Here is a 22530-nt window from a genome sequence, read left to right as displayed (position 1 = left end):
TGCAAATGTTAAATTGATGTGCTCCTGCAGAAAAACACAGACCACCATGTGGTGGACTGTTAAAAGTAAGTACAGGTGTTAACATTTAAGTGCTGGTGCAAAGCACCAGAAAACACCAGTATAAATTAAGTACTGGACTGCTGGCCTGCACTACCTACCAATTACAAGTTGTACAAAATGCAGCAGCTCATACGCTACTCAGGCTGCCGTGTTGGTCCCTAATTTCAGGACATGAACATTCCCTGCACTGGCTACTGGTGAACAACTCTTTAAAACCACTGCATTCGCTTTAAACTCTAGCATGGCAAGAGCTCGCCTTCATTAGACACATGTTCTTGGTATTACCCTATGCATTGTTTAATATCCGCTCCTGTGTTTCTGCTGGTGGTTCCGGAGTTAAAAGGAAACAAGACTGTGGGGCCTCTCCACGCCGCAGGACCCGCATATCTGAACCACCACCTCGCATTCCAGTAACCCGCCAGAAAACTTCGCCCCGACTATCTTGCCCTGGCCACCGTTCCACGTATTCACAAGACCAGAACCGGAGGTAGATCCTTCTCTTACCTCACCGCCAAGACCTGGAACACCCTGCCTCTCCACCTCAGGCAATGCCCGTCGCTGACCCAGTTCAGGAAGGATCTCAAGACCTGGCTCTTCGACTGAACCTCCACACATAGACGGATCAGCAGCCCCCCGCTTCCCCCGAGTGCCTTGAGACCCTCAGGGGTGAGTAGCCGCGCTATGCAAACTCCAAGCAACAAAACTTGCATTGCTTACAAACAGTACAGAAAAGATGATTAACCCTTCTGGCAATTCAAAGTTATACGCTAGCCAGTTGTGTTATATGGATATATTTGAGACGCTCAACTGTTATGATCATTGGAAAAACAAGACAAATTTGACAGATTAAATTACAAATTAAAAAAAAATGAAGCCCACCAGATACAAATTTAAAGTGCAAAGATGCGATAGGAATCGATTTAAATGTTCTCCATAGTGGATCAGTAAATGTCGAAAACCAACAGGCATTGACAGGAACCTTCCCCTCAGCTCACAACCGAAGGACCTCTCAAGTCCTCCCAGCTCTCTATGAATTGACAAGTTGCATGTACATCTTCTCACTTTCAAGGGGACCGGCGTTCAGAGGGCTGGTGAGGTCTGCAGTGCTGGTACTGTGCTGCGCCTTCCAGGCAGGCCTATCATGTACAGCAAGCCAAGCTGCGCATGCCCACAGCTATAGCATTCATTGGCTCCTATGCACCGGGCTAGTGTAGATACAGGGATCAATGTGTTAGCAATTCCCTTCACCGAGGAATGTTACAAGAAATTTCAATGTTCTGGGCAAAATAGTATTTTTCCTGCTGGGGTGCTCTCCATACACCTGCTTTTTTTTTTATAAATAATTTCGCACCATCACTTGAGGGTGCAGTTTCACATCATCGTGGGAGTGACAGGCCTTCTCCACTCTTCCTTTCACATGACTTCTGTCATGTGGACTGCGAAGCCCTAGTGAAGAGAATCTAAGGGTGCATTCCTAACGCTAAGTGAGTTGTGGGAAGCACTGCAACCCCCCCCCCCCCCCCCCCCCCCACGTGAGCATTGGTTCATGGGAGCCAGCGATGCTGGAAGGAGAGGAGACACTCTTGTTCCTTGCTTGCTCTGCTCCTATCCCTGCAGGAGCCCCGCCCTATCTCAGGTGAGATATTAGCATATCTGTGCGCATCCCTCTGTGAATGAAGAGCTGCACAGATCCTGACAAGCAGAACCAGCCACTCGGGTATCCCATAAACTGACCTGCAGGGTGCACACACACTGCTGCAGCAGGTGCTGAAACGACTGAGCTATCTTAACAACCAGTCAGAAAAACATTCAGCTTGTGGGCCCTGCATGTTCCACTCATTTTATTGAGCCAGACGCTACATTTCACGACAATCCTCACCGATGATTACAAAAGACACTCCAATGAACACAAATCCCCTGCCTGCAGCACCTTTCACACAAACACCAATACACAGACAGACACAAAAAACCTTAATAGCCTAGGGGGGCATTTTCCTGAAAGGTTGCTAGCCCCACTGGCTGCCAATGTCATTTGACAGACAATTTTGCAAGAAATTGACCCCGCACGACGCGCTCCCAGTTTCCGGCGCAGCAGTCCCTCTCAGGCAGTGACTGCTGGAACAAAATGGCTGACAAGCCTAAATGAAAGCTGTCAGTGCGTCACTGCGGTGTGACAGACGACACCCGAGCGGGCGGCAGCTGGCATTTCCATTGAGGGGACGGGAGAGGAGGAGGCTGCCGGAATCCCAGTTTTAATTAATGTGTTTGCTTTACCAGTCCCACCCGCATTAAAGGGTTAATGAGCTATCTTTCCTTTCGAGGGTGTTCCCAGCACAGCCCGGTGACGAGCCTCCAAGTGCCTCTGCGCCCGGTGTGATCACAGGGGCCCCCCGCTGACGCTGACGCGCTTTTATTGCCTCTTCAGTGCACATTGACTTGAAATTGCCTTTTCACTTGCTGATTCTAGTTATCTTATTACTTCGACTTGAATAATTAACAAAAACTTCCACATAACCACACAGATGCACATCCTCCGCAGAAAAGCTCTCCTCACAAAAATACCGACCCACAGATAAATACACATATTTCCCCCCTACACAAAAGTCTACGCACACCTCAGGTGCACAGATATTCCCCGTTCACATACTTCAAACAAGCATTAGCAAAACCAAAATAGCTGCTTGTATTTTAAGTCAAAGGCCAGGTCTGCAGGGCTGTCGTTCTTTGTTAACTCCTTGTTGTTTTACCGTGAGAGTGCGGTGACCAGTGTGAGGCTGATGTGCCAGGGGATTGTAAGTGCTGTGCGTAGTGTGACTGCTACTCCGCGAGGTGTTTGTGAGTGCTTCGGTGTTAGTCTGTGAGGTGTGTGTATATTGTCAATGCGTGACTGATTAACTTTGAAGTTGTTTGGGGCGGTCCCTTTGATTGATGTGGCAGTGTTGTCAGTAGTGTGAGGTTGGTGGTCTGTGAGGGGTTTGAGAGTGCTGGTGGTAGATCGCAGTCCTCTCACAAAGCATAGAGACGTCACCTGGCCATTTAGCTACCGGTGTGTCATGGTCCCCTCCTATTACCCGCCCCCTCCTTACCGGTGCTACAATTCCCCACCGCAAACAATGTAGACCATCACAGCCCTCCGCCAATCAGCGAGAGTCCACCAATGATAACCGCACACACATCTCATTCAGCCGCAGATAACCTCAACGCCACCTCTGTATACAAAGGTTATATTAAGACAACTTCATGCCGTCTGCAAGCACAGGAACTAAGGGGCATATTTACAATATTTTGGTGTAGGGTAGCGCCGCAAGCTTTCTAGCTGCGCTGCCCTATGTCAAAGGAAAAGGGCACAAATGCGCAGTATCCACAAGATGCAGTGCATTCCTGTCCTGCCAGCACCGGCACACAAACCGCAGCCGAGCACCAACGCTGCCACTCTTGCACCTCTGCGTTGTTGGCATGATTGTTTTTTGTGGAAGAAGGGGCACCTTCCTGCACAAAAACAATCAAAAGAGGCGTTTTCTTCAACTCTATGTGTGCTGCAGAATGCACATGGAAAGAGGAAAACAAGCATTGGCATAGCCAATAGGTCTCGCCTTTGGGACCTTATAAGTGTTTAGCCATGCAACAGTTGCATAACTAAATACTTATAAGGTCCCAAAAGCGAGACCTATTGGCTATGCCAAGTGGCCGTGAGGCCGCGAAAGTGATCGCGATCAAACATCAAAGCGGCCGCAAAAGTGAAAGTAATCGCGGTACAGCACAGCGCGCGCGCCCGCGCACATGCACAGTAGCTCTAGGCTGGCCTGGTAGCACTTTGTGGAGCCCTCTGAATAAGTCTCGCCAGGCCAGCGCATGCGCTGGGTCAGGCGAGACCTAAAAACTGGGAGAATTGTAAACATTTCTCCTGGTTATGCCTGCTTTGGGAAGGTGTTAGTTTTGGCGCTGCCCCAGATACACGCTGAGTTGTAAAAAACCATGAGCGTTGTGTGGGACATTCATATCAACACTCATGGAACACCCCCACCACGCAGCGTAAGGCATTGCCTTACTCCATATTTACAAGGTCGAGAACAGTCACGTAGGGTGGCTTTGCGTGGCCTTGTGATATGATGCCATGAACAAAGAAGGTCACTCTACGCAGCTCAGAGTATGCGCTCAGATCCTATTGGCCAACAAAGGATGATCATGTGCTAGAGTAAAACTCAAAACAACCCTCTCTAAAGCAAGCAGCCACAAATATATGGTTACCCATTACACATATACACACACACAGATGTATCACCTAGCAAACTGACATTCCATGAAAGTCTGGCTAAGCCTCAACTTTCTACCCCCTCCAAAAACCCAACCACCAAAACACCAATGTTCAGAGCCAAAATTGTGGATGATTAAAAAGAATAATTCCTGGGTGTAAACTGTAGTGCTTACAGTAACATTACAAGGCATGGCAAACCAATTAAGTCTGGCTCATAACTGAAAATGTAACTCAGACCTATTGACATTAACAACGCTTGTTTCTTACTAATCTCCAATAGACATGCCTATGTAACCATCACCAATATTTTGTGGGCCACTCCCTGAGTATGAGAAACAACTCATCGAACAAACGCCAGAAGGGACCTCGCCCAATCTATGCAATGGCTGAAAGCGATCACCAAAAGCCGGTTTCTGTAATTTTATATATGTAGGGTGTGAGGTGTTATGACATGAAGTGTGCGACCCAGTTAAAGTTGTCTGTCTTTATTCAGACCTAAAAAGGCTGACCTGCATTGCAGAGGATGCTGTTTACAGCGCGGAGCAAAATTAATATTTGAAAAGGGTTCCAGAGAAAAAGTAGCCCATTGCTTCGAGGAAATGTGACCAAAATGTAAGGTGAACCGAAAAGTCATAACTCTGTTGACATGCAGGCATTCAAGAGGTGCATCTCGAAGCAGAGATGTAGTGTTAGACACTGACTGGTCTGAGGAATATCTAGGGTGAGAGACAGGCAGGAACCAATGTGAATGGACAGAGAGACCTGAAACACTCCGAATGAAAGCCAGCCAAAAAAGGAAGACTGCTAACAATGAGAAGAAAAAAAGAGACAGTGCTCAGAGAATGAGGGCGTGCTAGAAATGAGACGCGAAGAACAGGTCCCCCCAATGGCAGCTACAGTGTGGGGGGAGAGGGGCTACGAGTGAGGGGATATCTGAAGAACATCATCTAAATCTGTATTTTGTAAATATTAATATGAGGTGGGTTTCTCTGGTCCTTGTCGCGAGGTTGAGGCATAGCGGACCTGCTGCCCTTCATCAGGAGTGAAGCCGCTGCCAGTCCTGACTTTGACGCCAACAGCATCCATCCTCCATCCTGGGGTTTGCAGTGTCAGGCCTCCCCTGACATGCACTTACAACGCCCACCACTTTAGCTGGAATACCAAGACTGGCAGGAGGGACCTTCATTGGCAGCTCTGTGAACAGGTTGGTAAATCCACTTTATACAGTTATTGTACTCAGGGTTGGGAGGGAGTCAGTCACAGTTGTGATATTACAAGGACACGCTTCGCCACCTTCTCAATCACCAACTGGCGTTCAATAAAGGGGTTTAAAAATGACAAACACAATAATTTATTTATTTATTTGTGAGTCTTATATAGCGCGAACTTGACCCCGAACGTATCAGAGCACTCTACAGGTTACACACAACAACAATAACATACGATACATAGAGAGTGGATATAGAGATATAGTAACGGTAAAAAAACGTAAACATTATACAATTGGATAAGTAAACACAATAGCAGCAGGAACTCTAGTTACAAAAAGCGACAATAAAGATACGTAGCAGCATCATTACAAGAAGAACCCAAAGACCGTAGGGCAAATGAACGCAGCAAGTTCCGAGCTAGCTATAGTAGGGAGTGGCCGGGGAGGGGAGAGTAGAGGCACAGAATTTCCCCAGGGTAGTGAAGGGACATGGCATCTTGGCACTTAAGATTGGCACTTGAAATTAATGGAATTAAAAGATTTTTGGGGAGGATGGGTAAGGCTTTTAAGGTGGGAACCCCATTTACGCAAACAATTGGCTTGCTGAATGGTGGAGTTGAGCACACGGAGGGGGACTGCCTCCGTATCACGGTGTGGTTGTAGGTATGCAACTAAAGTTACCCTCCAAGCTGTTGTAAAGTTGATGGTCTATTAATTCAGGGACCTCTACAATACAAGTACTCAGGGCTGTAGGCTCTGCTCACTTGCAAGATGTTGTAAGAGGCTCCTACTTACTGTGTGCGTCTGATCCGTAACCCCAGCCTAGTGGCAGTAACAAACAAGGAAGTACTGTGGGGCCACGGGTCTTAGGCAGCCAGGATCTCCTGCTCGGCCGTCATGCGCTCCAATCCCATCATCTCATGGCCGTGGTGCGCCCCACACTACAGGCCCGCGAGCAGCGTACGCACCAACCCCGCCACCACCAAGCGCAGCATCAGACCCAGCAGCATCAGAGCTCCTCCGCCATATCCAGGCAACAAGCTAAGCTGCGGGAGCCTGCACGCTTCATGGCAGGAGCCCAGCGCGTCAGTGTTCCAAAGGGGGAGGGGTATGTAGGTATATGTTTCTGTAAAAGTTTGCAAACCCTAACCACACATACAGCCTTAACAATAAACACCTATAGTCAGGGCCACTGGAATTATGTGATTCTGGGAGTGCGGTGTTTTCTCCATAATTATGAATTTCCCTCTTTTGCTACATGATCCATCATCGGCTCCATAACCTGCAATTTTTAACAAATAAAAGAAAATTGTTTCTAACTCAAATGGATCAAAAGCGACAAAAAACATACCGCACATGTTCCTGCACACCGGTAGGCCCTTCCCAAAGAATGACTGGTCTTCTTTTAGTGTTTGATTTATGTATTCGAGTGTTAAACTGCTGCCAATAATGTGAAATATGTTCTTAGATTGTCTTACCATGTGTATAAATAAGAACATAATGAAGTAATACTATCGCAAAATATGCCGTACATAGCCATGTCATTTGCCCTTTTTGCCACATAATTTAGTCAACCCTACTGCATAATTTGGTCTTTTTCTGCACACATTTCCAGGGGCCCTTCCCAAAGTCTACTAGTAACAGACATGTAAAGAAACAACATATTGTAGGCATACATTTCCCATAGTACTGCTTGCAACTAGAGAAATATACAGGTACATATTCTATTTCTATACATTTACATATACATATACTACATGTTCCCATTAGGTCCTGCCTGTCTCAAACATGCACCAATGGAAATGCTACTCAGACACCCCCAGACCCCTTTGTACAAGGTGACACACACACAAGCTCCCTCACCCTCTAACTATACTACAAATCTCTTGAGAAGGAAAGCATTAAAAACCCTTCACACGGGCTCGGATTTGGTTTTTCACAATGCCCAACAAGAATGAAATAACCCCCACTGAAATTCCTTGTATGCAAATCCACCTCATACATATTCATTATGGATATCCTGACAACCTGACCAGAATGTAAAATAGGGTGGCTAGAGAAGTCCAGCCATACTTTTAACATATTGCTAAACCTCTTTCCCTGCAAGGTCTCAACACCCTCCCATGAACGAATTTGGAACTGGTCAACCTGGACATTCATGTAGATTTTATTATTCACGTACCCATTACCCGCTCAGACCTGGCAACTTAAAAAATAATTTGACAGTGTGAGAGGGGATGGGACCCAGAAGGGGAAGAGACTTTGAGCCCACCACCACCAGGACAATCATGGAGTGGGCGGGGCCTATAGCACAGTACTGCACAGAGCTGACTCCCACCCTCATCAAAACAAATAACAAAAGCTTTTGAGAATGCTCCCGGTGTTCTGAGGAGGTCGTTAACCCCTTGATAGCTGCTAAGAGTCTGCGCACAATGAGCTGGAATCCAGCTCTCTACAGTGGTTTCCAACTCAATGTGTGAACGCTGTCTGATATCGGCTATTATTCAACAGGTGACGGTGCGACGATAGCCGATACTGGCACTGTGTGAATTGGTGTGCCTAACTTGACCCACATTCATCCCCATGTTCAGGTCCAGACTGACCCTACCGGGCATCAGGCATTTCCCCAGGAGGCTGAAAGGGTGGGATACTCATCCCCACGTTCAGGTCCAGACTGGCCCTACAGGGCATCGGGCATTTCCCCAGGAGGCTGGAAGGGTGGGGGCTGGTTTTGGAGCGGTGGGGTCGGTTTTGTCACCGGGGGCCAGTTTTGCAGCGGTGCTGCAATGTCGGCCCCCAGTAGCAAAAGCAGCAGTGCTTCACACTTACGCCCACCGCTCTCCCCGCGGGGGCTGGTCCGATAAAAAAATTGCCAGGGCTGCTTCTGAGCTCCCAGTCCGGCCCCCCATGTTCTACCACAGATGCCCACTGCTTGTGATGCAACCTTGGATGTGCAATTACAAATCTAATTTTATAGATGTCAAAAAATGTGTGCCTTTCCACGGATCTTTTATAGCCAGTACATGGTAGGTCCCACCCCTCCTCGCTCGCCACAGGGATGCCTTCAATTGAACACTGCAGGTTTTTATCATATTACTTCAGATGAAGAAAGATTACACAGACTATCTATCTGACAGTCTTGCATATGAAGAACAATTTCTGCCTGGCCAGCTGAGCTGGGGATTAGGTTAGCAATCCGGTGGCCCACGCCATCATCTCGAAATCTTCAGACTTGAAGAGTTAAGCAAGACTTTGAAATTTAAAAGGGCAGGAAACAGTTCATGCAGACATCTCCCACGCTCATGGAGGCTGGAAGTGCACCATGCGCACTATCTCGCTAATTAGCAAGAAGCCGCGGCAAGATTCATGTAGCATCGCTCAAGTAGGGCAAGGACCTTTCTTTCTTAGGTGGTAGCAAATCCTAGTTTTCAATGTGTCTCCCCGTGAGCTCTTAGCCACAGAGTGGCATGTGACGACACAGAACAGAGTGTATTACAATTCCTTGCTAGTTGCAAGACGACCTCTCCATTGCTGCAGCCTGTGGTAATGGCCGCCGCCATATGCAGGCAGCGGGCCCTTGGCGGCCATTTAACTTGAGGAAAGGGCGGACACTCGGTTATTGACTAGACTCTCTCAGCAGATGAGATCATCAGGGGCTGTCCCTGCTGTGCTCTGCTTCAGGCAGAGGGAGAGGAAAGGAGCATGAGATGAACAACACTGCAGTTTTAGGTCTGGCTTGAAAGTGCAACTCAATGACAGAGCTATTGGTAACAATTCTTCAAAATATGCAAATAGTGGGCTTTGGCTTTGCCCAGAAGAGTATCCTCTCTCGCCTCATGCTACTGGTTGTTTGGTGTATCATTCCACTTTCTATGGAGGGGGGCTACTAATTTACCTTTCATGAATGCAATTCATAGAAAAAGCAATGGTTTCTTTTTTTTTCTTTTTTACGGCAGGAAGTTTTTTTTCGAAAGTTTGGTCACGACGCAGAATTCGAACCAGACCTACTGAATTGATCAATGTTTTCTCTTTCTGCCAATCTTTGCTGCTATTACACAGTTAAGTAGCATGCACTTCATGTGCGTGCATGAGGAAAAAGCCAGGAAGTTAAAAAAATATCTGAAATTAGAGTTTGGTAAAACCATGAGAACTCTATCTTTATTCGTTGACGGAGAGCAAATCCAGGCTTTTATGTAAAGGGTGCTGTGATTGGTTCAGCTCAAACAACATTATCAAAGCCAAGAAAATATTGTCTCTTGCCTTTCTTATTTTACTGCTTCACTCCATGTATGCTTTTGTATCTTTTAAATGATTATTTTTCGTGTTTTTAAAGAGCATTTTTATTTGCATTCATTTTTAAACAAAAAAGTAACGTTCAGGGCGTAAATTCCCCTAAAATACCCCCATTGGTGTAGTACAGCTTCGTTAGGAACCGGATATAACCTTCGCTCACCCCAGACTAGGGGTGAAGGTGAAAACCCTTCAAATTGCATGGCCAATATTAGCTTTGAGAGCCAAGCTGGACCTCTGGCTGGACTCTGATTCATAGTTTTTGACCTTCCTCACCCTGTTCTAGGGGTCTCCATTGAACAGGTTTGTGGGGGAGAGCAGAGATGCAAGTTCCAATGTTTGCTCCCCCACTTTCACTCCACTCCAACCATTCACATGGCCTCACATCTTCACAATGTCACCTGCATACAAGGATGCCATTTTCGTCTCCAACCAATTGTACTCCAGTCTCTGTATTCGATCAGTGCAAGAGAAGACTACAACTCCCAGAAGTCAATGATTTTTTCTTCCAGGAAGAGTAAGAAGGTAGCTGGCGATAGACATTATTTTAGTAGAGTTCTCAACATATTTTCTCCAATCAACAGAGACAAGAGGGAAGTGATTTGAAGATCATTCCCAAGGAGGGTTGAGTTTGAAATAATACCCGGTCCAAGAAGGCACTTAAAAACCACTTAATACAGAGCTGTGCCTACCATGAGTGCAGCTGATGTAACTATCATTTTGTACACACCTTAAAAACAGGTGGATGTGGCATAACGACCAGAGCTGCCAGCTTTGAAACTGGGGAACCAGTTCGAGTCTTGGCTCAGCTCAACAACCTGTTATTGTGAGCAAATCGCTTAATCTCCCTGTGCCTACCAAAAAGGAATGTGTCCTTGTGTAATGTAACTAGAGCTCATGTAAAGCGCTCCAATATCTTCAGGTCGAGTTCCCGCTATATAAAAACTGCAATAAATTGCAACGCTTTCCAACAGCGAAGTGTTGCAACACAACCAGACCTCACATGTCATACTACAACCACACAATCCACCACACAAACATGCAGATCCACCCATATGCACTTTGGACAGTAACGCACTAAAGGTTGATAAATTACCCGAATGTTGGAACTGGGTCCCAGGCGGTGGAGGAGCCCGGTGGACTTCAATTATGGCAATTTTACGATTCCAATGGAGGGGGTGGGGGGCTTCCTTTTTCATTGCTTCCATCAGAGCGAATGACACCATTGCCACCCCACTGTTCGTACACCATGCATACTTGCCCAAAATATTATGCCTTTTGTAGGCTAGTCATAATTTTAGAAATATAAAAGAGGAATTTTTGAGCCAAAGGAACTTAGGCTGACAACTTTAGTGTATTGAAGAGATTTTTTTTTGATAGCAGGAAATCTGAAACTACCTTTTCTGAGCTCTCAGCGTCAGTTTCCTCCTCTGTTGGCCAGGTGGAAAGTCGACACTTCCGGATTAGCTGCCAGGGTGGGACTGGGACAGAATATAAACCCAAGCACCTAAATAAAAGTGGCCCCCACAAGAGAATTAGAAAGCTAAAAAAAGTGTCCCATGTTTGTAAATCCGTGCAGTTTTGAACTTGTAAAGACGCTGCATCATTGTTTTGCAAGGTATGAAAGACTGAATGGATGTGAGCTTGCTGCAGCCAATGTTTGTTTTAAAATCAGGGAAATCAACAGTAAAATCCAGCCCATATACAGCCAGAAACACGTCCCACACACTGACCTGCTAGACCCGCCCCCAGGCACTGCATGACTGCCCCACAGGCCGGCCCGACAGAAGAGTTTACACATTTTGGCCACAATACAGTATTTTTATCTGGCTGTCTGTAAAACTGGTGAATGTTGCCTAACATTTCAGAGACAGTTTGTTTTGGCTCCATCAGCGTCAGGAGAACTTAATCTACACAGCTCCCTTTCCGGCACCTTTGGTACGGAGTTCAACCGTGCCCGAGAGGGATACTGCTCCACCAGGATAGAGACAGGTTCTATTCCTAGAGTCGACAAGGTTAGAGAGAACAAACAGCTGTCGCTGCTTCCTAGAACTGGCTGTCGCCCCATCCTGTGATGCTGGCACATGACCTTATACCACCGGTCCATCCTAAAGGGTCAAATGCTTTCTCGGCATCTAGGGACATAATCACGTTCTCCAGCAGGAGCAGCCGGTATGCTGGAGGAGCGGGTGTCAGGCGGGAGGCTGGGAGGAAGGTCACTAGGAGTTACGGGGATGGGGATCAACAAATACAAAAATCGTACCTGCAGCCATCCAGTCGCTCTCTTCTGCTCCTCTTCACCTCTTCAGTAAAGCACAGGCTCCCAGAATGCCCTGCGGCCAATCCTGAAGCAGCTGTCACATATGAGAGCAGCTTCCGGATTGGCCTTAGTGCCCCCAATTGGCGCTCCAGGACAGACTGTGCATCTGTGCCTGCTCTCTGCAACCCCGCTGCGTTGCTGGGTTAGAGAGAGCCTTCACTGCGCATGATGGTTTGGCAGCCAAACCATCATGTGCGGTGATGGGAGCGCACTCCCCTCAGTGCCTGTCACCAGCAGGCCCCACCCCAAAGACTAGTGTTGTTTCATTTTTCCTTTCCTGACGTTTTTTGGGGAGGCGACGCTCCTCGGCCATAGCGGAGGAGCTGCTGGTGTTCTCCAGTGCATCTGCCCATTCTTCCAACACCAGCCCCCCCCTTCTGAGACTCTGCATGGTGTCTGTACACAAGCCTTGTTTGCTTAAACCAAGTCTAACACCCCCCCTTCGAGACTTCAGTTTGGTTGGGTCCCTGGCATGCTTCAAGGCCTGCTGATAAATGCATCCCTCGTGAACATGCGTAAAGCAATTCAGAAAACATCGCACTATAAAGACGGAGTGTCCAGGACAGCCATCCCCAGGGCTCCGCTTCCTTCTATGCCCTTTACAGCCTCAAAAATGTCCTGTCTGGACACTTCCATCCCCCAAAACACTATTGGTGTATTCCAGTTTCTCCTCAGAACCTACACAAAGAAGAAACCAGTCCGCACGCTCCATCAATATTGACACTGTCAGCACAGAGAATCATCCAGCTGTTCTTCAGTTGGTCCTCACCAGACTGGTCCCTGGACCTCCTGCCCTCCCACCGAGACACCATGAAAGGCATGGTCGCCCTCACGCGCAGTCCTCCAGGGCGAGGCCTGACCGGCTCCATCCCCCTTCAAGTACATTTCACGATTGTATTGTAAATAAATCTGCACAAAGATTGGACCAGTGCTAAGATCTCCCTCTGCATATTGTTCTCCATTTTCTTAATAATCAAGGCTTTCAGATCTTAAAATGCAGCACAGTAATGTTTGCATCCCAACCATGCCGGGTCAGGCAAGAGACATGCACATCCAAAATCTCAGGTGTGTATCCCCTCCCCCACTGGTATACAACTTAATGATCTCCCACAACGAGGCACAGCTCATGCTGCACCCCAGATTCAGTTCAGTTACACCCTGGTGTGGTCCTTGGTTACCCCCTTCCAAAGTACAAACAAGGAAGCCTTTGCATCTCAACCCATCGAGAGCTCCCAGGGCAGAGAGGAGACATAACATGCAGACCTAATGTTAGCCAAACCTGGATTTCTGATCACTCTGAGAGCAGAAAGAGGCAGTGCAGTTTAGTGGCTAACCTACTAACTTGTGAACCTGGAGACTTGAGTTCTAATGCTGGGTTTGGCTCTTGTGCAAAAATGCTTTGATGTGGGTAAATCATGTTATCAGCTGTACTTCAAACTGAAGGTGTGCACAATGTAAAAAATGTATCATGAAAATACGTAAAACCGCACTTGATGCCCACAATAGTGTGCGAGCGGCAGCTTGAGTCCAAGCAAAGTGAGTCTGCGAGTGCCCACTTCTGCGATTACCCGCGCCACTTAGGACGAATTCCTAAGAAGTACGAAAAGCAGAGGATAGAACAACCAAATTACTCTTGGTCACTGTGCCGTAGAGCTCGCCCCACACACACTGACCACACCCACCGGGTCCTACAAGACAAGTAATGTGCGGCTACTTGGGATCTCCTAGACCAGTTGTTCCCAAACTGTGGTACGCGGACCAGAGAAGTCTCCTCAGGGGGTCCGCGACTACTTAGATAATTACACAATATTAACAGATTAATAAAGTGTATATAAATAAAGAAGCTAAATGTACAATTGAAAACTGTAAAACGTACTGTAAATGTAAAGGAATTTTAAACTGAAGGCTAAAAATGTAATTAGTATCTTGGATTGATTTGTGGGAGCAATGCAGGTGCATCACATAGAATATAGTATGGACGATGAGTGGCCTCAACTGAATTTAGAAAAGCTCCAGCCTTTCTATTAAAACTGATTTTTAAATCTTCTTTATATGCGTTTGCGAATTAAAGAAAATGTGGCTACATTTGTGTATTTGTTTGATGGATGCTTTATTGTGTATGTTTTGTGTATTGTTTTGCAGTTCAAATCATCGACAATGCTTAGGCGGGGGTCTCCGGGTTCCAGTAATGACTAGTGCGAGGAAGGGGGGTCCCTGGATTCCAATAGTGATTTAGTCAGGGTCGCCGGTATCCAGTAATGACTAGTGCAAGGAAGGGGGGTCCCTGGATTCCAATTTAGTCGGGGTCGCCGGTATCCAGTAATGACTGGCGCGAGGAAGGGGGGTCCCTGGATTCCAATAGTGATTTAGTCGGGGTCGCCGGTATCCAGTAATGACTGGTGCGAGGAAGGGGGGTCCCTGGATTCCAATAGTGATTTAGTGGGGCTCGCCGGGGTCCAGTAATGACTAGTGCGAGGAAGGGGGGTCCCTGGATTCCAATAGTGATTTAGTGGGGCTCGCCGGGGTCCAGTAATGACTACTGCGAGGAAGGGGGGTCCCTGGATTCAAATAGTGATTTAGTGGGGCTTGCCGGGGTCCAGTAATGACTAGTGCGAGGAAGGGGATCCCTGGATTCCAATAGTGATTTAGTCGGGGTCGCCGGTATCCAGTAATGACTGGTGCGAGGAAGGGGGGTCCCTGGATTCCAATAGTGATTTATTGGGGCTTGCCGGTGTCCAGTAATGACTAGTGCGAGGAAGGGGGGTCCCTGGATTCCAAAAGTGATTTAGTGGGGCTCGCCGGTGTCCAGTAATGACTAGTGCGAGGAAGGGGGTTCCCTGGATTCCAATAGTGATTTAGTGGGGCTCGCCGGGCTCCAGTAATGACTAGTGCGAGGAAGGGGGTCCCTGGATTCCAATAGTGATTTAGTCGGGGTCGCCGGTATCCAGTAATGACTGGTGCGAGGAAGGGGGGTCCCTGGATTCCAATAGTGATTTATTGGGGCTTGCCGGTGTCCAGTAATGACTAGTGCGAGGAAGGGGGGTCCCTGGATTCCAATAGTGATTTAGTGGGGCTCGCCGGGGTCCAGTAATGACTAGTGCGAGGAACGGGGTCCCTGGATTCCAATAGTGATTTAGTCGGGGTCGCCGGTATCCAGTAATGACTGGTGCGAGGAAGGGGGGTCCCTGGATTCCAATAGTGATTTATTGGGGCTTGCCGGTGTCCAGTAATGACTAGTGCGAGGAAGGGGGGTCCCTGGATTCCAATAGTGATTTAGCGGGGCTCGCCGGTGTCCAGTAATGACTAGTGCGAGGAAGGGGGGTACCTGGATTCCAATAGTGATTTAGTGGGGCTCGCCGGGGTCCAGTAATGACTAGTGCGAGGAAGGGGGTCCCTGGATTTCAATAGTGATTTAGTCGGGGTCGCCGGTATCCAGTAATGACTGGTGCGAGGAAGGGGGGTCCCTGGATTCAATAGTGATTTATTGGGGCTTGCCGGTGTCCAGTAATGACTAGTGCGAGGAAGGGGGGTCCCTGGATTCCAATAGTGATTTAGTGGGGCTCGCCGGGGTCCAGTAATGACTAGTGCGAGGAACGGGGTCCCTGGATTCCAATAGTGATTTAGTGGGGCTCGCCGGTGTCCAGTAATGACTAGTGCGAGGAAGGGGGGTCCCTGGATTCCAATAGTGATTTAGTGGGGCTCGCCGGGGTCCAGTAATGACTAGTGCGAGGAAGGGGGGTCTCTGGATTCCAATAGTGATTTAGTGGGGCACGCCGGTGTCCAGTAATGACTAGTGCGAGGAAGGGGGGTCCCTGGATTCCAATAGTGATTTAGTGGGGCTCGCCGGTGTCCAGTAATGACTAGTGCGAGGAAGGGGGGTCCCTGGATTCCAATAGTGATTTAGTGGGGCTCGCCGGGCTCCAGTAATGACTAGTGCGAGGAAGGGGGGGTCCCTGGATTCCAATAGTGATTTAGTGGGGCTCGCCGGTGTCCAGTAATGACTAGTGCGAGGAAGGGGGGTCCCTGGATTCCAATAGTGATTTAGTGGGGGTCGCCAGGGTCCAGTAATGATTCTGCTTTTTATGCAGACATCGTCAGGGCTCAGCCAGCCTGCAGTAACCTCCTTCTTTTCCACCCATGTAGCATATTATACTCCTGCACTGCAGATGAAATACATGTAGTGCATGTAATTTAAGAACTGCTGAGTCTGCTGATTTGGGACAATCTAGCAGTAGCACCAAGGGAGGGTTTACTCCATAGTTTCTGCTTTTTAATGATTTCACTCACATTTTCCAAACCTGGAAGGTGCAAGCAGTAAATGCAAAACATTATTTTATACGTACATTATGAAGATGCTGTGATCCTAGTTTGATTATTAAAAAGCCTATAAATCCACATTTTTTGTATTGTTGTGCCAGGATGGAAGTGGGGGTTCGATAGCTTCCTAACAGTACAGCATATATTTATTTTGGCATCTCTTTTTTCCCGTCCATCCAGGATAATGGTGCTGTGTTCTGAGTCACTGTGCAGGTCTCTGAGAAGCACTTACTCTTTTAAAGTGATTTAAGAGGGGAGGGATTATGGGTTCCCACGTGTGCGTTTGATTGTGCATTTTTAAAAGGGCCCATCAACCAAAATGTGATTTTTTTTTCTGCAGTCCCCTGAGACTTCACCCACGGCCTCTGCACCCTCCTTCTCATCCTGCTGCAGGAACATGTATGTTTTGCCCCTCGTGGAGCTACTTGCACTGATATGTCTTAAGACTGAGCGCCACTGTTGGTCCAATAGGAAGAGAGTTTTGAGACCGGACAGGACCTCCTGGAGCCCATCCCCTGCTTTATGTGTAAAAAGCTGCCATGTGGCTCCATGTCATAGGTAGCACTGCCAGTCAGTCCCTCTTTTCATACATCCGCATGTTACATCCTAGAACTTGGAGTTTCACTTTCCCTGCAGGTCCCTGTTGGCTATAAGGCCAGGGATGCCTCAAGGTGCCACTCATGCGGAGGAGGCGTGATGTTTTCCAATAATAGCCCCTGTTTACCACTGACCATGTGCAGTGCTGCCCCCTCAGTTGTCTGAATGAATCCCCACACTGATATATTTGTGAAGCTCACGTGGTCAGCTTTGTTTTAAAAAACACAAAGGCCATCTTGTTTTTTTAATGTGTTTGTTATTGTCACTGCTCTGGCTAGTGTTGCGTGTCAATCAACGAATTAACCTACTGTATGTGTCTCCTGTTCCCACCTTTAGCTCCATACACTGACACTTGTTGTTCTACATGGCTCAGTTACAGAATATTATCAGCAACCACAACATACTACATACTACACATGAACACAATGGCCCCATCTGTCGTGAAGACCTCAAGAATCTCAACAAGCAAAGACACCAAAGACTGCGTCTCGCACACATATATCGACAGATTCATCGGAGGTGGCTCTGCCTCAATGGAGTGAAAAGCCTCATGGCCTCAGGATTTCCCACCGCTTTAGCAGTAATGTTTGAGTGGCCCCTCACTGTGTGATCTCCTGCAGCCCCCACAGGCATGGTCAAAGTGTAGGGGTAAAATCCCGCTCTGTTTGGCTTTCATCAGGGAATCAACAAAGTGAACCTGTGGTGTCCCCGGGGCAGACAACACCATCTGAAGACATCTCCTCGAACTTGCCCTGGTTCTCGCAGTGGCCATCCCTCGCATCGACTGCTACAGCGGTGTCTATATACGGATGCAAGGAAAGACGCTATGCCAACCCCAGAGACAACAAGTGCCCGCCTCGTCTTCAAAAAAAGACTGATCACAAAGTGAATCGAGGTGCAGGAAGGTGATTGGATTGGTCCAATATCACACATTTTGGTCAAGCTGGGACGAAGGTTATCCTCGACACTGAAGGAATAAACTTGTAACTTTGGGAACGGGATATGACAGAGTCCTGATGTTCTCCAGAATGTCCAAACCTGAGTAAAGGATGGTCCTCTTCCAGTGGTCAGATCATTCAATATGGCCGACTATTGATGCAATACAGGCATTGAAGCGCTCGGTACTATGGCTTCTACACTCCGAGTGACAATCCAGCGGCCCTAGAGGTTAAGAAGTTGTGACTTTGTGGTGATAATGTTGATACCAGTGTGATAGATGCCACCAGCACCAATGATGATTGTCTGCCTGAACTAAAGGTGGAATCATTGCTCCTGTACATGTTGCTGTCAAGGCGCGTCCTTCGTGAGACCGGTTCGATGAATGCATACATTGCTTGTTGGATCTGTATCACGTGCTCTAATTTCACTACTAATACTTTCAGCATGTATTACACCCATGACAGCCCAACACAGACGATTTAACCTGGCACAGTGACTCTCATGTTATCAACAGCAGAAGGATGAGTAGGTAAAATGGCCCTCCTGGGATTCAAACCTGTGGCCTGTAGCCTAGGCACTGCTCTGTGCAGAGGGAGCTGAACTCACCAGTCTATATTACCTACTTCAATCACTAGCAGCTTAGCGAGCAATTCCAGCACACAAGATACCTTGATGGATTCATGTGTTTGCTGGAGAAACAGCATTTACCATGTTGCCAGGCATGCATGGCTTAGGGAGTCGTTCCATCATACACCCGTCTGCTGCCATAAAAGAGATGCAACCTGTGGCTTTCAGGTTGCCGTCCCATTGGGCTCGATCAGAATGAAGTTGATTAAGAATGTCCTTTGACTAACAACAGCTCTTTCTAGTAAGGTGGTCAGTGCTAAATTTGTGAGAAAAAATATGTGCCAAGGCCCTTGTCAGGAGACCACTTCTGCTTGCAGCACACATTGCCCCTGCTAATGCTGCCAATGATGGGACCAACTCAACTGCTATCCCTCACACGCCTACAAGCGTGAGAATTCTGACTGTGCCAGGCCCCTAAAGGTATAAGAATGGCTTGGGCGGCAGGTGCTAGTCCCTTTCAATGTATATTGAAGTAATAAACAGCAGATATTGAGCTCGTCTCTAAATTAGACAAACAGTTCCGCCATGTGACAGACTGGTGTAAGCACCGGTGTTCACAATTAAGTGCCAGTGCTGAGCACCGGAAACCACCGGCTCAAATTAAGCACTGAAGGTGACAAAATGATATTTGGTGAAGGGTGAACAAGTCACATGCAAGAAATACAACCTGACATGTAGGCCATCAAACACACTCATGCATCCTAAAACATGCCCTGCCGGGTGCAAAGATTCCAACACTCATTACTGGACACACTATCAGCAATCATGGTGACTACAGGAAACCCAAAGAACAACAACATAAACCGGACACCAACTATCAACTAACGCTATAAACCATTATGACACCAACTAACATTATCAGGCACCCAACAACCACTAAACAATTGTGGACTGAAAAACCAACAGACACTAAAAGGCACAGAAAATTACCAGAGGCTATGTGATACCCAGAGGCAAATAATCACAAGTAGACGTCAACTACCACAAGATGTTCAGGGACATCAGACTCTTAACGGTGAAGGGACCCCGGCAATCGCCAGACTTAAATGACTGTCCTACACACATGTTACAATGAACAACCTCATATGCTTAAAACCGAACGATCACTTCCAGGCACTTGGACAGATTGAACTGGACCCAGAAGCCGTGGATACACCAAGCACCCAGAGACCAGCAGACGTGACTAGGCGATACAAGACAAAGATGACCAGATATCCAACGACCTTCCATTGCTATCAGTAATACCTTTAGATCACAGCCTACTTTACGATACTGAGGTAAACAAACACCATCACAACTACCACTAACAGACACCCACATGTTGAGAAAATGACACAGTTGGTAAATACCAAACACCAAGAGATTAGCAGTCAATATCAGACACCCAAAGGCAGATGCTGCCAAGCACCCAGAAACCGACAGACCATGTCAATCACCCATATAGCAAACAAACACCCTCTGACAAACAATACTAGGCCCAGAGAACCAGGGACACTACCCAAAGCTCAGGGATAAACTTATGAAGACAAACAACGAAAGGTCAACCAAAGCTTTCACTGCGTACACCGCCAGACATCAAGACACTACAAGCCTCTGTGGAAAAGCAAACACTCTCCAGAGATAAGACTGTGAGATGTCGGCACCATACATGGGCACTACCAGAATGCACAACATAAGTAGAAACTCTTAGCTGTATAAAGCCTCCCAAAAGATGAGGCTTTCTGGGTAATGCTGAGGGTTCAGCTGAGCAGGGTGCGGAGTCTGCACTGCGGGGCCAGGGCCTGAATGAAAGGAAAACCACCCTCTGGATGAAATGGGGGAGTTGGTTCAATACACTCCCAGCCTTGCTGCTCTGGCAGGGCGTTCACATTCCTTAAATCCCAACTCACATTCCTTTGGCTTTTAGAAAGCAATCCACAGGTCGGGTCCGCTGCAGGCCTGCACCCCCTGCTGAAGCCCCCCCAAACCCACAGGTCAGGTCCGATGCAGGCCAGCACACCCTACTTTAGGTCCCTTAAACCCACAGGTCAGGTCCGATGCAGGCCTGCACCCCCTGCTGAAGCCCCCCCAAACCCACAGGTCAGGTCCGCTGCAGGCCTGCCCTCCCGGCCGCTGTCTCTGAAGGGTCCCCCCCAAACCCACAGATCGGGTCCGCTGCAGGCCTGCCCTCCCTGCCGCTGTCTCTGAAGGGTCCCCCCCAAACCCACAGGTCAGGTCCACTGCAGGCCTGCCCTCCCTGCCGCTGTCTGAAGGGTCCCCCTTCAAACCCACAGGTCAGGTCCGATGCAGGCCTGCACCCCCTGCTGAAGCCCCCCAAACCCACAGGTCAGGTCCGCTACAGGCCTGCACTCCCTGCGGCTGTCTCTGAAGAGTCCCATCCAAACCCACAGGCCAGGTCCGCTGCAGGCCTGCACCCCCTGCCGCTGTCTCTGAAGGCCCCCCCCCCCAAACCCACAGATCGGGTCCGCTGCAGGCCTGCCCTCCCTGCCGCTGTCTCTGAAGGCCCCCCCCCCCAAACCCACAGATCGGGTCCGCTGCAGCCCTGCCCGCCCTGCGGCTGTCTCTGAAGGGTTCCCCCCAAACCCACAGGTCAGGTCCGCTGCAGGTTTGCACTCCCTGCCGCTCTCTGAAGGGTCCCCCCCAAACACACAGGTCAGGCCCGCTGCAGGCCTGCCCTCCCTGCCGCTGTCTCTGAAGGCCCCCCCCCAAACCCACAGATCGGGTCCGCTGCAGGCCTGCCCTCCCTGCCGCTGTCTCTGAAGGCCCCCCCCCCCAAACCCACAGATCGGGTCCGCTGCAACCCTGCCCTCCCTGCGGCTGTCTCTGAAGGGTTCCCCCCAAACCCACAGGTCAGGTCCGCTGCAGGCCTGCACTCCCTGCCGCTCTCTGAAGGGTCCCCCCCAAACACACAGGTCAGGCCCGCTGCAGGCCTGCAATCCCTGCCGCTCTCTGAAGGGTCCCCTCCAAACCCACAGGTCAGGTCCGCTGCAGGCCTGCCCTCCCTGCCGCTGTCTCTGAAGGCCCCCCCCCAAAACCCACAGATCGGGTCCGCTGCAGCCCTGCCCTCCCTGCGGCTGTCTCTGAAGGGTTCCCCCCAAACCCACGGGTCAGGTCCGCTGCAGGCCTGCCCTCCCTGCTGCTGTCTCTGAAGGGTCCCCCCCAAACCCACGGGTCAGGTCCGCTGCAGGCCTGCCCTCCCTGCTGCTGTCTCTGAAGGGTCCCCCCCAAACCCACGGGTCAGGTCCGCTGCAGGCCTGCCCTCCCTGCTGCTGTCTCTGAAGGGTCCCCCCCAAACCCACAGGTCAGGTCCGCTGCAGGGCTGCACCCCCTGCTGAAGGCCCCCTAAACCCACAGGTCAGGTCCGCTGCAGGGCTGCACCCCCTGCTGAAGGCCCCCAAACCCACAGGTCAGGTCCGATGCAGGGCTGCACCCCCTGCTGAAGGCCCCCAAACCCACAGGTCAGGTCCGCTGCAGGGCTGCACCCCCTGTTGAAGGCCCCCTAAACCCACAGGTCAGGTCCGCTGCAGGGCTGCACCCCCTGCTGAAGGCCCCCAAACCCACAGGTCAGGTCCGATGCAGGGCTGCACCCCCTGCTGAAGGCCCCCAAACCCACAGGTCAGGTCCGCTGCAGGGCTGCACCCCCTGTTGAAGGCCCCCTAAACCCACAGGTCAGGTCCGCTGCAGGGCTGCACCCCCTGCTGAAGGCCCCCAAACCCACAGGTCAGGTCCGATGCAGGGCTGCACCCCCTGCTGAAGGCCCCCAAACCCACAGGTCAGGTCCAATGCAGGCCTGCACCCCCTGCTGAAGGCCCCCAAACCCACAGGTCAGGTCCGATGCAGGGCTGCACCCCCTGCTGAAGGCCCCCCAAACCCACAGGTCAGGTCCGCCGCAGGCCTGCCCTCCCTGCCGCTTTC

At 49.3% G+C, this 22530-nt stretch overlaps 1 protein-coding gene across 3 annotated transcripts in view; it reads right to left on the bottom strand.

Annotated features, from left to right (window-relative positions):
- The window catches only part of RBMS3 (RNA binding motif single stranded interacting protein 3), a 1484785-nt gene that overhangs the window by 1307764 nt on the left and 154491 nt on the right, over nucleotides 1–22530 (bottom strand). The window lies entirely within an intron of this gene.

Source organism: Triturus cristatus, chromosome 10, assembly GCF_964204655.1.
Source record: "Triturus cristatus chromosome 10, aTriCri1.1, whole genome shotgun sequence".
NCBI lineage: Eukaryota > Metazoa > Chordata > Amphibia > Caudata > Salamandridae > Triturus > Triturus cristatus.
The sequence above is the reverse complement of the archived record's forward strand: the minus strand, read 5'-3'. Positions and strand labels throughout refer to the sequence as shown.